The following is a 14,462-nucleotide window of genomic DNA, read 5'->3' on the forward strand; positions in this document are numbered from 1 at the left end:
CCACAGAATTACAGAAACCCATGACGGGGACATGGTTGATGGGGGGAGGGGTCTGAGTGTGATGTTGGGGACATGCCAGCTTCCTAATGAAGCCGCCCACCCTGGGCAGTCCTGCTATGCCCACCTTGATGCCCAATTCCTCTGTGGGATTAGGTGTGTTCTGTTGTCCCCCCACCACCTGGACAGACAGACAACAGCTGATACACCTTTTATTTTGCCCTTGGGCGTTCTGCCTTTACTAGGACTCCTCTCTCCGAAAGCCTCTCTTGGATACAATTCAGGGTCATTGCGGTCATTAACATTGTGGCCAGTCCCGACGTCAGCGCACACACCGTGCAATTTTTACCACACAGAACAATGCCTTTAATGGTGTGGCATCAGCAATCCTTCTACGTTCCGCTTAGGGGGAACCTGAGACCCAGCAAGCTCAGGACCACCGGTGCCATTTGGTTAGAAATGCACTATTCCAGGAGCCCCCCCTCCCCAGCCACAGAATCAGAACCTGGATTTTCAGCATCTGCAGGAGACTCATAGGCAGATGGAAGTTTGAGAAGCTCTTCCCCAGAAAGTTCCCCGCATGCGGTTTCTACTGATGACGGCATTGCAGAATGAGCACATCATGGGATCCCACCACTCCCTTTGCGGGGGGTGGGTAGGGCACCAGGTTTGATGTACTGGTCCCCCTAGTGTAATGAAATAATATAACCAGAAACAGTAAGTCCAGGATCTCTCGTGTTTGTCTAATCATTAAAGATTTTTAATGGGGGGAACTTTCTCACCAAAAAGTAATGAGTTTAGGTATCATTTAAATCTCCCATTTTGGAGGCAAAGTAACAGTTTGACTCCTGGTCAGGTAAAAGGCGTTGGTGCCTGAATTGGGACCCAGGGTGCTTCGTTATCTTCCTCCCTGGGTCTAAGTGTAAACCCCGAGGAGACTCTCACGACAGAGAAGGCACGGAGACGTCCCCTGGAGAAGCTCAAGGTCATCTGAGCTCCTGCCACATTGTTTCAGTCTCTTTGTCAAGTTTATCAAGTCAGTACTCATCTTCCAAGATCACGGGATCACGTGACAGCAGACCTGAGGTTGCCGCACGGTGTGGATTGTTGAAGTAGTCATTCGGCTTTTTCTCCGAAAGCCCTTTCCGTGTCTTTACCCAGTTGAGATCCACAGAAAGCCCCTTGGAGCGAACTGGTGAGCACGGGTGGGGGCGGCGGTTGGAGGCAAGCTTGGAGGAATGTCCACAGGTGTCCCCAGAGAAGGTCTGAGGAAACAAGTCCGTGAGCCTGAGACCCTGACCTTCCATTTGGCCCGGAGCCCTCTGGCCAGGATTGGAGACGTCCCCATGGGGGATGGCCTAACATGGCAGTCAAGGTTACCCGGGGCAGATCCTGGCCCCACCACTTCCTGTGTGAATTGGGGAAAGTTACCACTGTGGAGGCCGAGAAAATTAAGCCATCCCACCTCAAGTTTAGCTGATGTGGGAAACAGAGGCAGAAGAAAATCATTAAAATTCCTCACCTATTGACAAGCCCTTGAAACAGACAGAGTGGCTCTCCCCTGGGGACTTAACTGCCCTCACCTTGAGGTTTTGCTAAGGACAATCCTAGCCTGACGGACCCCCTACCCCGACAGGTCCGACCGGAATCCTGTAAGTCTACTCTAACAATTCCTTTAGGAAACTTTATCTCTAAACCTCCAAGAGAGTGTCGAGAATCATTCCCAAGTATATGACCCACTGATATACATCTAAAGGGTCTCACAAGAAGATTTTTATTATAGGTAATGAATAACCTTTTCCTCAGACAACAGCTAGCCCCTCAAGGTCCTGGAGACCTCACTTCCAGAATTCCTTAGAGACTTACATCATCCATAACCCCCTTTGTCCTCACCCACCGCCGAGTCCACCCCTACTCTGCCTTTAAAAACTCTGACTGTAATCTGGCTCGGGGTCCAAGTCCCTACTCCGCTGTGTTGGGTATACTTGGGCCCAAGCTTAAGCTTGTCAAATAAGCCCTCCTGTGATTGCATCGGTGCTTGGCTCCTTGGTGGTCTCTCAGACGTGAAAACTCGGGCACAACAACCACCAGGCTCCGGGCCTCAGTTTCCTCCTCTATCAAACAGTCCAAGGATCAGAGAGTTGTTAAAGAATTTCACTCATTCATTCATTCATTCATTCATGAAGACAATGCCCTGCACGTACAAGACATCATTCGACTTTTATCATTATTATTATTTCACCAAGAACTTTATTCACTAGACTCAAAGCCCTGAGGGTTTCAACCAGTTTTTCTTGGTCCTTGGGGCCCCCGGGCCTGCCAGGCTGCTGCACCTGATGGGTGCTAAACAAGTCTTCAAACCAGGGATGTGGGATCATGGGTTGCTCTGGCTGAGATGATCCTGGGGATTTCTTCTAAGCACAGAGGAACAAAAGAGAGGTAATAAACAAAAGGAAGTCCAGGGGAGACCCGGCATTAAAAATAACATGTATTCATTGAAGCAGGATGCTTTGCAAAAAGGCTTGGAAATCAAGAGTCCAAAGAGGAGCTTAAGACAGAGCGAGGGGCCAGGGGTGCACACAGAGTGGGGGTGACCCGTGCAGAGCCTCCACTCCGTGGAAGGGGAAGGAGAGAGAGAGCAGCTGGGGGGCCCTGGATCCTAGCCGACAGCCGGGGCACAGATGGGCGGCCCGAGCGCCCGCGCTCTCTCTCCCCCAGGACGGTACCTCCCACTCTAGCCTGTGCTACTGCAGCCAGTCGTGAAGTTGGTGGTGAGGTTGGTGCTAGGAGTCCCTTTACAGGGTGGTGGCTGTGTGGGAACCTGCTGTGATTCCGCAGAAGAGGGAGAGCCACCTGTGGGCACAGCCCCAAGGACGACACGGCCCTGGTGCAGCCCGAGCCCTCTCCCGAGCTTCTCCTTTTTCAGCCCTTTGCCCCCGCGGGGCTCCACGTCCCCCTGAGGTGCATGCAGAGTTGGGGGGGAGGTGGCTGTGGTCAGAAGGATGGATGTACGTCCCCCAAATCTGAGATGTGAAGAACTCCTGGTGAAACCGCCCATCGGAGAAGCATCCAGGAGGGGGCATACCCTCCAGAGGCCACCTCCTGTCCCCATCCATTCTGTTTCTGCCTCTCCAGCCTCCCCAGGACCAGCCTCAGCAGCTCTGCATGGAGTCCAGCTCTCTGCCTCCCCTCTGTCAGACCTCAGGGTGCTTCAGACATGGGGCCCCAAATGCAAAGAAGATGTTCCCATGTGTGAAAGCAGTGGAGGGGGGGTTCTCTGTCACTCCCGGAGATGCCGAGAGGCGGCTGGGGGCATCAGTAGGGCAAGGCGGGGCGGCTCCTTGGGGGACTCGTAGGTACATTGAAGGGGGACCCATTCTGAGCCTCCAGTCCTGATTGTCTTTGAGGCACACCCCCTGCCTTCCCCCAGCCCTGAAAGGAGCCCAAGATAGCAGAGCGCAGACAGCCTGGGAAGGAGGGTACCATCAGCGCCTCTGTTCATTTCTCCCCCCCCACCTTAATTCTGGTAAAATACACACAACAGAATTTGCCCTTAGTGACATTTGGTGCATACACAGCGTTAGCCGCACCACTCACTTCTTCCAGGACATTCCCATCACTCCGAAAGTAAACCCCATACCCACTAAGCAGTCATTCCCTGTTATCTGCCCCCCCCGTCCCACGCCCCCCATCAGTCCCAATAACCTATCATCTGCTTTCTTTTTTTTTTTAAGATTTTATTTATTTATTTGAGAGAGAGACGGAGAGAGTGTGAGAGGAGAGGTCAGAGGGAGAAGCAGTCTCCCCGCCGAGCAGGGAGCCCAACGTGGGACTCGATCCCGGGACTCCAGGATCATGATCCGAGCCGAAGGCAGTCACTTAACCAACTGAGCCACCCGGGCGCCCCTATCATGCGCTTTCTGTCTCTGTGGATTGACTCGATCGGGACAGTCCACGCACAGTAAGTGACATTTGGGTCTGGCTTCCTTGAGCCGCCTAACGTGTCCCACGTCTTCCATGCTGTGGCACGGATCAGGTCTCCACTCTTTTTAGTGACCGAACAGTATTCCGGCGTGTGGACATACTGAATTCTGTTTATGCACTTGTCGGTGCCCACGCATCTGCGCTGTTCCCACCCTCTGCTCCCGTGAGTAATGTTACTGTGAGTGTTTGCGCACAAGACCTGTTTGGGCGTCTGTCTTCAAGTCTGGGGTCTACACCCAGAAGAGCCATTGCTGGGTTGGGTGGTAATTCTGTTCCCATTTTTGAGGGGTCACAGGTTTTCCACAGACCTGTTTTTCAATCATTATTTCTTTCTTAAGACTCGCCCCAGTGTTCTGTTACCTGGCAGCTAGGGGTAGGGGCAGCTGGGGGCAGACACCGTGCCAGCCCTGGGTCGGATTCCCACGAACTCTAAGGCAAGGATGAGTAACCTCGTTATACAGATGGAGGGAAACTGGCCCAGAGAAGGAGAGAACATGTCTACCTGCCTCTCACCCACCTTTGTACCTCTCCTTCTTCTAAATGTCTCCGTGACCTCCTCGTGGAGGGATTGAGGGGTGGGAGAGGGAGAAGAGTGGAGCAGCTGTTCTGGTTGGGAAGACCCAGATTGGGGGTGAGGGGGGATGACCCGACTGACGTGATGATTTCTCAGCGATGACCTCAGTATTTTCAAAAACAGTGATGCGTCTGTCCAGCGTCTGTCCATCGGCAGGTGGATGGATAGAAGATGTGATGTGATATACGTACAGTGGAATTGGACTCAGCCATCAAAAAGAATGAAATCTTACCACTTGCCACGATGCGGATGGAACTAGAGGGTATGAGGCTGAGCGAAATAAGTCACAAATACCATATGATTCCACTCATGTGCAGAATATAAGAAAGAAAACAGGTGAACACAAGGGAAGGGAAGGAAAAGTAAGATGAAAACAAAGCGAGGGTTGCTGGAGGGGAGGAGCGTGGGGGACGGGGTCGCTGGGTGACGGGCATGAAGGGGGCACGTGACGGAATGAGCCCTGGGTGTTCTATGCAACTGTGAATCCCTGACCTCTACCCTGCAATGAATACTACACCATATGTTTATTAAGTTGATTTTAAATTTAAAAAAAAAATGGTGCACTCTCTCTTCTCTGATAACAAAGCAAGAAAACTAAAAGCAAATACTGGGCGTTAAGTAAAACTTCCCCCAAACAGTGAAAATGTTTAAGGGTTCAATTCTCACAGGAACATTGGTCTGGGGGGGGCCTCGGGGGCCCCCAGCCGGGCTGGATGGAGGCATCTGGGAGATCCCGGGGAGCCCAGAGGCTGCTTTCTGCAGTCTTGAGGACTGACATGCATTTCCATACAAGCTTTCCCAAAACTGGTTCCCATGACTTTCTCCCATCTTGTCAGGGCCACAGGCATGGGCGGGTCCACAAGAATGAGCCATCGACCAGGCCAGGCTGGGACACTTGAGGGCTCCCGGCGCAGTCACCCGGAAGCCGGAGTCTGGTGCCTCCTGAATGAAGCCGAACAGATTCGGGAACTGATCTGTGAAGGAAGCCGGTAAAACCACAAAACCGTTTGACTGTGGGAGGATTGAATGTGGGCACCCCGGGGACACAGGTGGGCAGGGAGATGCACGGAGAGCGGCAGGACCGCGGAGCTGGCTGTCCCCGGGGGCCTGCACGCCTGGAGCAGGAAGCCGTCCGCATAGATGCCGGCTGTAGCAGCCACCGCTTCCGTGCACGCACATGTGACCCCAAGCGGGCCCCGTGCCCCGAGCTTCACGGGGACTCCTGACGTCCCACAAACAGCAGTCCTATCCGGTCTGCACTGTTCTTTGTCCCACCGGGTGGAGGAGAAAAGTAAACTGAGGCATGAAAAAGGCCACGAAGCTTGTCAATGGTGGAGCAGGTGCCCGGAGCCGCCTTCTAGGGGAGCCGCGGCCCTGATCCCCAGCCAGGAGGGGTGAGGCTGCCCAAGCCCCACCTCTACCCCCCGCCGCCATCATCTTGTCCTTGAAGATGCCAGCTGGAAGGAACCTGGCTGGTCTCGGAGGGAGGGAGCGCAGACAATGAAAGGCCACCTGCCCTGAAGCGGGGACATTCCGGCCGCGGGCCGCCCTGGGGCGCAAAGCCATGCCAGGTGCCAGGTGACTTGGGGGGGATCCTCTGGTTAGCTCTGCTACCTGAGGACAGAGGGAGGGAGCCCCCACGGCCACTGCAGGCCTACACGAGACTGAGCTGGGCGACTCGATCTTCTCCTGTCCGCTGGGCAGTCCTGAAGCAGCGGGATGGGGAGGACAGAGCCAGGGAGGGGTCCCTCTGCCTGAGCCCCGCCCCCAGCCCCACTCAGGCCACAGTTGGGACATCTGTCTCCTGACCCACAGGCTGCATTACGGGGCTCCCTCCAATGCCCTAGGTGGAGGCTTTTCTCCTCTTTTGTTCCCTTCAATGCCTGGACACCTGGTCACAGCAGCCAGTCTCCTTCCTAAAGACCCCACATGTGGGGCGCCCGTGGGGTTGGGGGCCCTCTCAGCAGCCCCAAACCCTACTACAGCCATTCCACACTCTCATCTCCCAGGCCAAAGAGCCACCCACAGGAAGACCTGACTGGAGACCTTCCCCGTGGACATGCTCTCCGTACCGGAGGCTCCATGGGAGCAGGGAGCCCGGCCACCCTGGCACCCGCCCTCATGAGATGCAGAAGCAGCCATCGAGTCTGTCAGTGGGGTAAGGCATAGGCTCTCACACCCGCCTACCCACGGGCTCCTGCATTTAAAGAGGCTCGTTGTGTGGCTGTGGAGCATGGGCTCCAGGGTCTGCCCGCCACGAGCTGACTTCCGCCGAGTTATTTAACCACTCTGCGCCTCGGTTTCCCCCACTGCACAACAGAGGTGATGATCCACGTCTAGCGTAAGGTGGATGTGAAGATTCCGTGTTAGCGCAGACAGAGGGCACTGGGCCAGCCGGGTACCCCCACGCCAAGAACGAAGCCGACGGCTCCCTCCCAGCCGAACACAAAAACGGACTCCAGATGGATGAGAGACTTAATGCTAAGACTGAAAACTATAGAAGTCTCAGAAGAACACAGCAGCCAATCTTTACAACCTCGGGTTAGGCAAAGCCTTCTTAGATGTGACAGAAAACACACAGTGACAAAAGCACAAATAAGCACAAATCGGATTTCATGGAAGCTGAAAATGACCTACGCTTCAAAAGGCGCCTTCTGGGAAGTGCAGACAGCCCCCCGCATGGGAGAGAACAATTGCAAATCAGATTGTCCGACGCATTGTATCCGGCACAGATTTTTAAAAACCCTCAGCATTCAACAGCAAAAATAACAATTAGCCCAATTTAAAAGGGGGCAAGAATTCTGAATAGACATTTCATACACTAATGGCCAATAAGGACCCAACAAGGTGCCTGTCAGTCATTAGACTAGTTAGACAAACGTAAATCAAAACCACAAAGAGTTACTACTTCCCACCCACTGGGATGGTTCCATTAAAAAAAAAAAATAGACAATAACAAGTGTTGGCAACGATCTAAGGAAATCAGAACCTTCAGAAGTTGCTGGAAGGACTGTTAATGGCGCTGTGGCCCTGGAAGACGGTCTAGCAGCAGCTCCTAACAGGTAACCATGGCATTATGCTGTGACTCAGAAATCCCTCTCCTAGGTGAGAAAACAGACCAGTGTGCGCACAAAATGTTCACCAGTGTATGCAGGTGTTCACAGCAGAATTGTTCATGTAGTGGCCAGAACATGGGAACAGCCCAAATGTCCATCGACTCACGAAAGGGTTAACAAAGCGTACTGTGATCCACACAGTAGGGTAATATTTGGCCATAAAAAAAGCACACAGTGAAGACCCATTGTGGGACACGGGTGTGTCTCGGAAGCAGCGTGTGAAGTGTAAGAAGCCCGTTCAACACCCAAGATCCCAGTCCTCATCCTGTGTGGGCAGAGGAGACCAGAAACCCTCGGGGCCTCTGGCTACTCAGCTTGCCGCCTGCTGCCCCTGCGGGAGGTGCCCCTGGGGTTCTCCGACGTTATAGTGCAGGACGGACTGTCTGCTGCGCTTTCCCGGCATCGCCATGAGGTGAACCCCTCAAGTTCGTGCCCTTCCCTGCAGCCGGGGGACACAACAGCCAGTACACAAGCCCCGTCCAGAACCAAAGACCCCCAGCACGGAGCAGTCTGAGCTCCCCTTTCCCTGCGTTTCACCCCCAAACCCCATTTATACCCCACGTTCTGGGTAATAGGTGCACACTGAAGATGGTAAGTTTAGGAAGAGCAAGGAGAGACGCCAGTTAGAAGGATAAATAGGAGGGCTTCGGGGTCAGCGAGAGCTGGGCTCAAATCCTGACTCTGCCACTGACTGGTGTCACCTTGGGACCTTTGATCCCTGACCAGGCAGAACAGCCAACTTCCCAGCACTGGGAAAACCCAATTCCACAGGCAGAAATGTTCACACAGTTAGAAGTGCGAAATAGCGTGCGGGACACCCCAGTCCAATCTGATGTACAGATGGCGTGGAACAGTTGTCGTCACAAGACCCACTCTCCTGATTTAAACCTGACATGACCGTAAACACCCGAAACCAGACTGAGGCTCCCCGTCATCAAATCCGAGGCCAGCCTCTCCCTGTCGCTCCCGCCATCCCCGCCCGCCTCTGCAGCGCAGATGCTGGGGACCCTTCTGTCTGAATTTCCACCTTCTCTCCCCCTGCTCCCAAGGTGTGAGCGCGTCCTCCCTCCCAAAGCCCCGTTCTGAATTCTCTTCCTTCCTCCAGTCTTTGATGCTCCTCCCGTGGGGGGGCTCCTCCCTCCCTGGACTCTAACGATACCCACGGGCTGACAACTCTCCAAAAGACATCGTTTCCCCAGACGGCCCATGCCAGTGTTAGCCACCACCTCACAATCAAGCCACAAGAAGCCAAAAGGATGGCCTTTTGTGTTTTCCATTCTGGGTTTCCCATGTCAGTCTCCAGCACGCCATCCTGCCAGTCGTCCGTTCATCTTCGAAGCCCGTTTCCAATTAGCCAGATCTACCCCTGCAGCGTCGCCTTCATACCCCCCCATGCCATTCTCCTGTTATCTCTTCCCACACAACGATTGATTCCAAATTCAGTGGCATTAAACAAGAACCGTTTTGTTAGGCTCCCAGACTCTGCGGGTCAGGAATTCAGGCAGGACGTGGAGGGATTGGCTCGTCTCTGCTCCAGGGTCTTCAGCTGGAAGACTCCAAGACTGGGGGTGTCCCAGTGGAGGACTGTAATCTTCTGAGGGCTTGTTCACTCGCAGGTGTGGCATTTCATTCTGGCTGTCAACTGGGATCCCAGTGCCATCAAGCAGAACAACTACGCATGGCGTCTCCCCGGGTCTGCTGGGGCTTCCGCACAGCATGGCAGCTGGGTGCTAGCTGCCTGCACCTCAAGAAAGCCAACCAGAAATTGTATCACCTTTCATGAGCTTACCCTGGAAGTCATAGTGTCTCTTCTGCCACAGTCAGAAGAGCATCCAGATTCAAGGGAAGGGACCGTAGACCTCCAGGCTTAATAGGAGGGTTATCAAAGTCTAAGAAGGGCATGTGGGATGGGAACACTGCGGCAGCCACTTTGGGAGAAACACAGTCTGCCATGACTCCTAACCGGTTTTCAATCTCTGACAGCCCAGTGGAGTCAAGATCAGAGGGGTCGGTTGTGTTCCCCACATATCTACTGGCTCATGTTGACCTCCTCTCAAAGAGAACAGTAGCTTGGCTCTCCACTGCTAGGAAAACAATCCAAGATCCTGGCTAATTTAGCCCCTGGTTTTTTGACGAGCTCATCTTTAAGGGCTTCTGTGTGATATTCATATCGGATGACTGGGTGTCCTTGAGTTTGTCCTGAATTATAAATACTTCCTTCCCTTACCCTGGGCTGATTCCCAACTGGGATTGTTGTTTTGAAATCAGTATGGGTCTGAAGGCAACGTTTACCAAGTGGCTTATCTTCGCTTAGGAAGATGAGAAATAAAAAGAACCACTTCCCACTGAGTGACAGTTACCCGCCCAGGAGAGGCTGACAGCTGTCTGTGACTGTCTGTGACGATATGGCTGTGCCTCGTGCTTGTCACCTTTACCCCCCCAGAAGAGTCCTCGCCACTGCCCCCAATCCTGCCTGCTCTGTGGGGTCCCCTTCTCTGTGCCATCTTTAAACATCCTTCCTTCCCAGGGGCCCGTCTTTCTGGCGGTGGGAGACACCGATTCCCACCATAAAGCCGCAACAGCCTGAAGGTCTGTCTGACTATCCTGGCCCGGGGCTGTTAATAACGGAGTCGGAAGCCGGACCTTGTAATGAAGCCCCGGAGGCCACGCAGAATTGTCCTGAGTGCGAACACCGTGACCGCAAAGAAGACTTCCATTAAATAGGAGTTAATTAAGCCTTGATTGTCGAAATCTCCACTGAATCGCGGAATCAGAAGGTAAAATGAACTCTCTTCCCTCCACAGCATTGGGTGAGGGATCAGGTGACGGAGGTCAGACCCTGCAGATAATAATCCCCCGAGAGAGGGTTTTTTTTCTTCCTTTGAACACTGGGTGCAGAAAGTTAGCTTATCCTAACATTGGACTCCTAGAGTTCAATCATTCTGAATTGTACGGCGCCTGCGGACCCCCTCTCCATCTGCCCACACACACCCTCCAGCGCCCAGACCAGAAACACCCATTCTGGTGGGTTTGCTCTACCCGTGTGTGTGTGTGTGTGTGTGTGTGTGCGCGCGCATGCTTGCATATCACTTTCTGTGTGTGTGCCAGTAGCCCCAGTTATGGTGCCGTGTATCTCATTCTGTTTCTTGTTTTATTTCACTCAACGCCACTGACAGCTGGTTGACCTCATCTGTGCTGCACAGGTAATTCCCTTGTGGTTCCATATTTAATCATCCCAGCTCCTGCTGCCACTCACAATGGTCTTACGATTCCTGTACAGTCCTATGTTAGAGTTCCAGTGGGATCGCCAGCTGGGGAAGATGGCCCTTTCTTACTTCCATCCAAACCGCCAGGTGGCTCCCCCAGCAGAGGACACGTGGCAGCTCTGTGTCCTCCAGTCTTACCCGCACTGGCCTTGTCTACATCTCTGAGTTGGCCGTATGGGATTGGGATGAGGGATGTCTCCTCTTCACCTTATCCTTCCAATTTCTCTGGTCACCAGTGACGTTGACCGTCTCTTCATGTTCATTTGAACTCTTGGGATTTCGACCTCAATGCGTTCTCTTAGAGGGATTGGGGAGCTGCTGGTGATGGTGTTTGGTTATTTTATTGGGATTTCTTATTTAGGGTTGCGGTTACTCCCTTGCTAGTGTTGAATGTCACGAACGTCTTTTTCAAACGGTCACCCAACCATTAACTCTGTCTATGGGCCCTTTGTTAAATAGAAGTTCTTAATTTTGACTAATGCTTTGGAGTCTTGTGTTAGTTTGCAAACGCTTAGCTGTGTAACAAATAGACTCCAAACGCATAATAAATGACCTAACACATGGAAGTTTCTTTCTCTCTCATTTGACAGTCCAGGATCGTTCCAAGTCCACAACAGGAGATAAAGCTGGGGGTCTATGTTCTAAAAGGTCACTTGAGGTCATAGGCTAGTAATAGGTGGCTTTGCCACCTTCATCCCAAGAGCACCATTCTGGTCATCACCTGGGGGACGGCTGGCTCTGCAGTGGCTCCTGGGAGGGTGAGTGATATGCCCAAAGCAACGCGGGAGACAGAAAGGACACAGCAAAGCTCTACCCCATTATTCAGTTGTAAAAAAGAATGAGATCTTGATGTTTTCAGTAACACGGGTGGATTTAGAGGCTGTTATGCTAAGTCAACCGAGTCAGACGAGGAGAGACAAATACAAGAGATTTCACTTGCACATGGAATCTGAAAAACAAAACAAACAAGGGCAGCTGGGTGGTGCTGTTGGTCAAGCATCCAGCTCTCGATTCCGACTCAGGTCATGATCTCAGGGTCGTGAGATAGAACCCCGCCTTGGGCTCTGCGCTGAGTGTGGAGTCTGCTTGGGATTCTCTCTCGCTCCCTTTCCCTCTGCCCCTTCCCCACTTGCTCCATAAATAAATAAACAAATAAATAAAATCTTAAGACAAAATAAAACAATTGAATAAACAAAAGAAAAGCAGAAACTGACCCATAAGTTCAGAGAACAACGTGGTGGTTGCCAGGGGGATGGTGGTAGGTGGTGGTGGTGGGGACCCAATGGTTGAAGGAGAGCGGGAGACACAGGCTTCCAGGTATGGAACGAGTAAGTCACGGGGAGCACAGGTACAGCACAGGCAGTATGGTCAATGGCATTGTGCCATGTGGCATTACTTGGTGACAGACGGCAGCCACACTTATGGGAAGCAGAGCGTGACATATCGACTTGTTGGATCACTACATTGTACACCTGGAACGAACGTGTTAGCTATACTTTGATTAAAATAAAAATAAAAATTAAGGAAAAGTTCTACCCCAAACTAACCTCTGTGGTACTTTTCCCCCATGGTAGACCTCAACCACCCTTTGACTCCTAAAGTGTTTCTTGTCGTTTTTATGTTAGATTCCAGAACCTATAAACTTTCTTCTTCCTTCTGTGACTTCCCAAGGGTCGGGGGAGGATAGCTGTCTTCTTGGGACTCAAAAAATGTGTCCAGACCCTTACATTTCACCAGAGAAGGGGGACAGTGTTCTGTCTGCGTGGTCTGCCCCTCTAAGAGTCTCTTTCTGCGTTATCCTAAATTTCTCTCCTTTCCCAGCCTCACCACCACCCCAGCGTAAGGGTCCCATCTTCTGATCATGGCATCTCTGAACAGAGACGAGCTTTGGGCAGTTTTCCCATAGGAAACCGTCTGTATAATGCATTTGAGGCGGTAGCTCAACCACACAGATTTGTTTATTTACACAGACTTCTGCTGCTCTGGGAAAGTTACGCGGAGAACCTGAAATTTCTGTAGAGCATTAAATTCCTCACCTTCCTTCGCAGATGCCACTGGCGGGCGGGTGCGGGTCGCCCCCTGGTGGCAGGAGCCCAGCTCTTCTGTCCAAGCGCTCTCTGATTCCTCAGCAGTGAGTCTCTCCTTTCCCTGGGGGCTTCTGGTTCTCCGTTGTCTCCGTCCTAACACGGATTGAGAGAGGGTAAGAGAAATGCACGGGGACACCGTGGGACAGTTGAGACAGGGACGGCGGCGAAGCAGCGGCAAGCCCAGGAGTGACCAGATGGCCAGCCACAGCCGGAAACTGGGACGAGGCAGGGAGCAGGCATCTCCGGGAGCCTCAGAGGGAGCTGGCCCTCCTACGTTCCCTTTTGACCTTCTAGCCTCCAAAACCGTGAAAGGATAGGTTGCTGTCACCTAAACCCATCCAGTCTGCAGTACTCTGTTGCAGAGGGGCCGGGAAGTGGGTCAGCTCTCCAGCTCTCCATCAGCATCCTGGCTTCAGCTCCCACGCGGACTGTGCCCTCAGCCTTCTAACTGGCCTCCGGCCTCCGGGCTTATCCGTGCGTCTTCCACGCCCTCAGCAGAATGAGCCATCTGAGGCACAGACACGGCTGTCCCTTCCTGCCCCAGCTTTGTCCCAGCTGCTCTGTGCTGTCATGAACCCAGGGACACCCCCAGGTGGCTGATGACGCGTGCTCAGCCCGCAGCGGCCTCCACCCCTCCTTCTGGCAGCCATTCCCATCCCTTGGGAGCCTGCCCTGGGAGTCCTGAGTCGTAGGGCTCGTGCCCCACCCCCGGCACTCACATTTATCCCAACCTTGCAGGGACCCCCTCTGTCCCCCAGCTCCGAATCCCCAGCGCCTGCTGGAAAACTGGACATCTGAAACTCAAAATTTGAAAAGTATAAGCTGGGCCACCTCACAGCCAACCTCTGCCACCAGCTACAGGCTCTGGAGACGGTCTGGGTTTGAGATCAAGTTGCGGGCAGGGCTGGTCTCCTCTGAGGTGTCTCTCCCTGGCGTGCAGGCGGCCGCCTTCTCCCCGTGTCCCCACATGGCCGTCCCTCTGTGCGTGTGTCTGTGTCCCAGCCACCTCTTCTTACAAGGACACCAGTCATCTTAGGTTGGGACGCACGTAACAACCTCCCTGTAATCTGGTTACTATTTTAAGAACCGTATCTCTAAATACAGTCATATTCAAGGGGTTAGGACTTCAGCATATGTGTGTTGGGGGCACAGTTCAGTCCATGAAAAGGGGGCAGCACCTCACGTGGGGCCCCCATTTGCTGCTCCAGAAAATATGGGGATGTGGACCTGGTAACTTCCTAGCCATAATATTCTAGAATCACGGAATAGTCCCTGTAGAATCACATAACCCTCACTGAATCAAATGCTTGGCCCCATCCAACGTCAAATTCTAATGCCGCGTCTGACCCCAAGCCAGTCCTGTGTAAACATTTCTAAAAGGGACCTTGATTCTTCTCTGGCTCCTGAGAGGGGTCCGGTTGGAAATACAGTCCTGGTT

This window comes from Lontra canadensis, unplaced genomic scaffold (assembly GCF_010015895.1).
Source record: "Lontra canadensis isolate GAN:19392208 unplaced genomic scaffold, GSC_riverotter_1.0 scaffold45, whole genome shotgun sequence".
NCBI lineage: Eukaryota > Metazoa > Chordata > Mammalia > Carnivora > Mustelidae > Lontra > Lontra canadensis.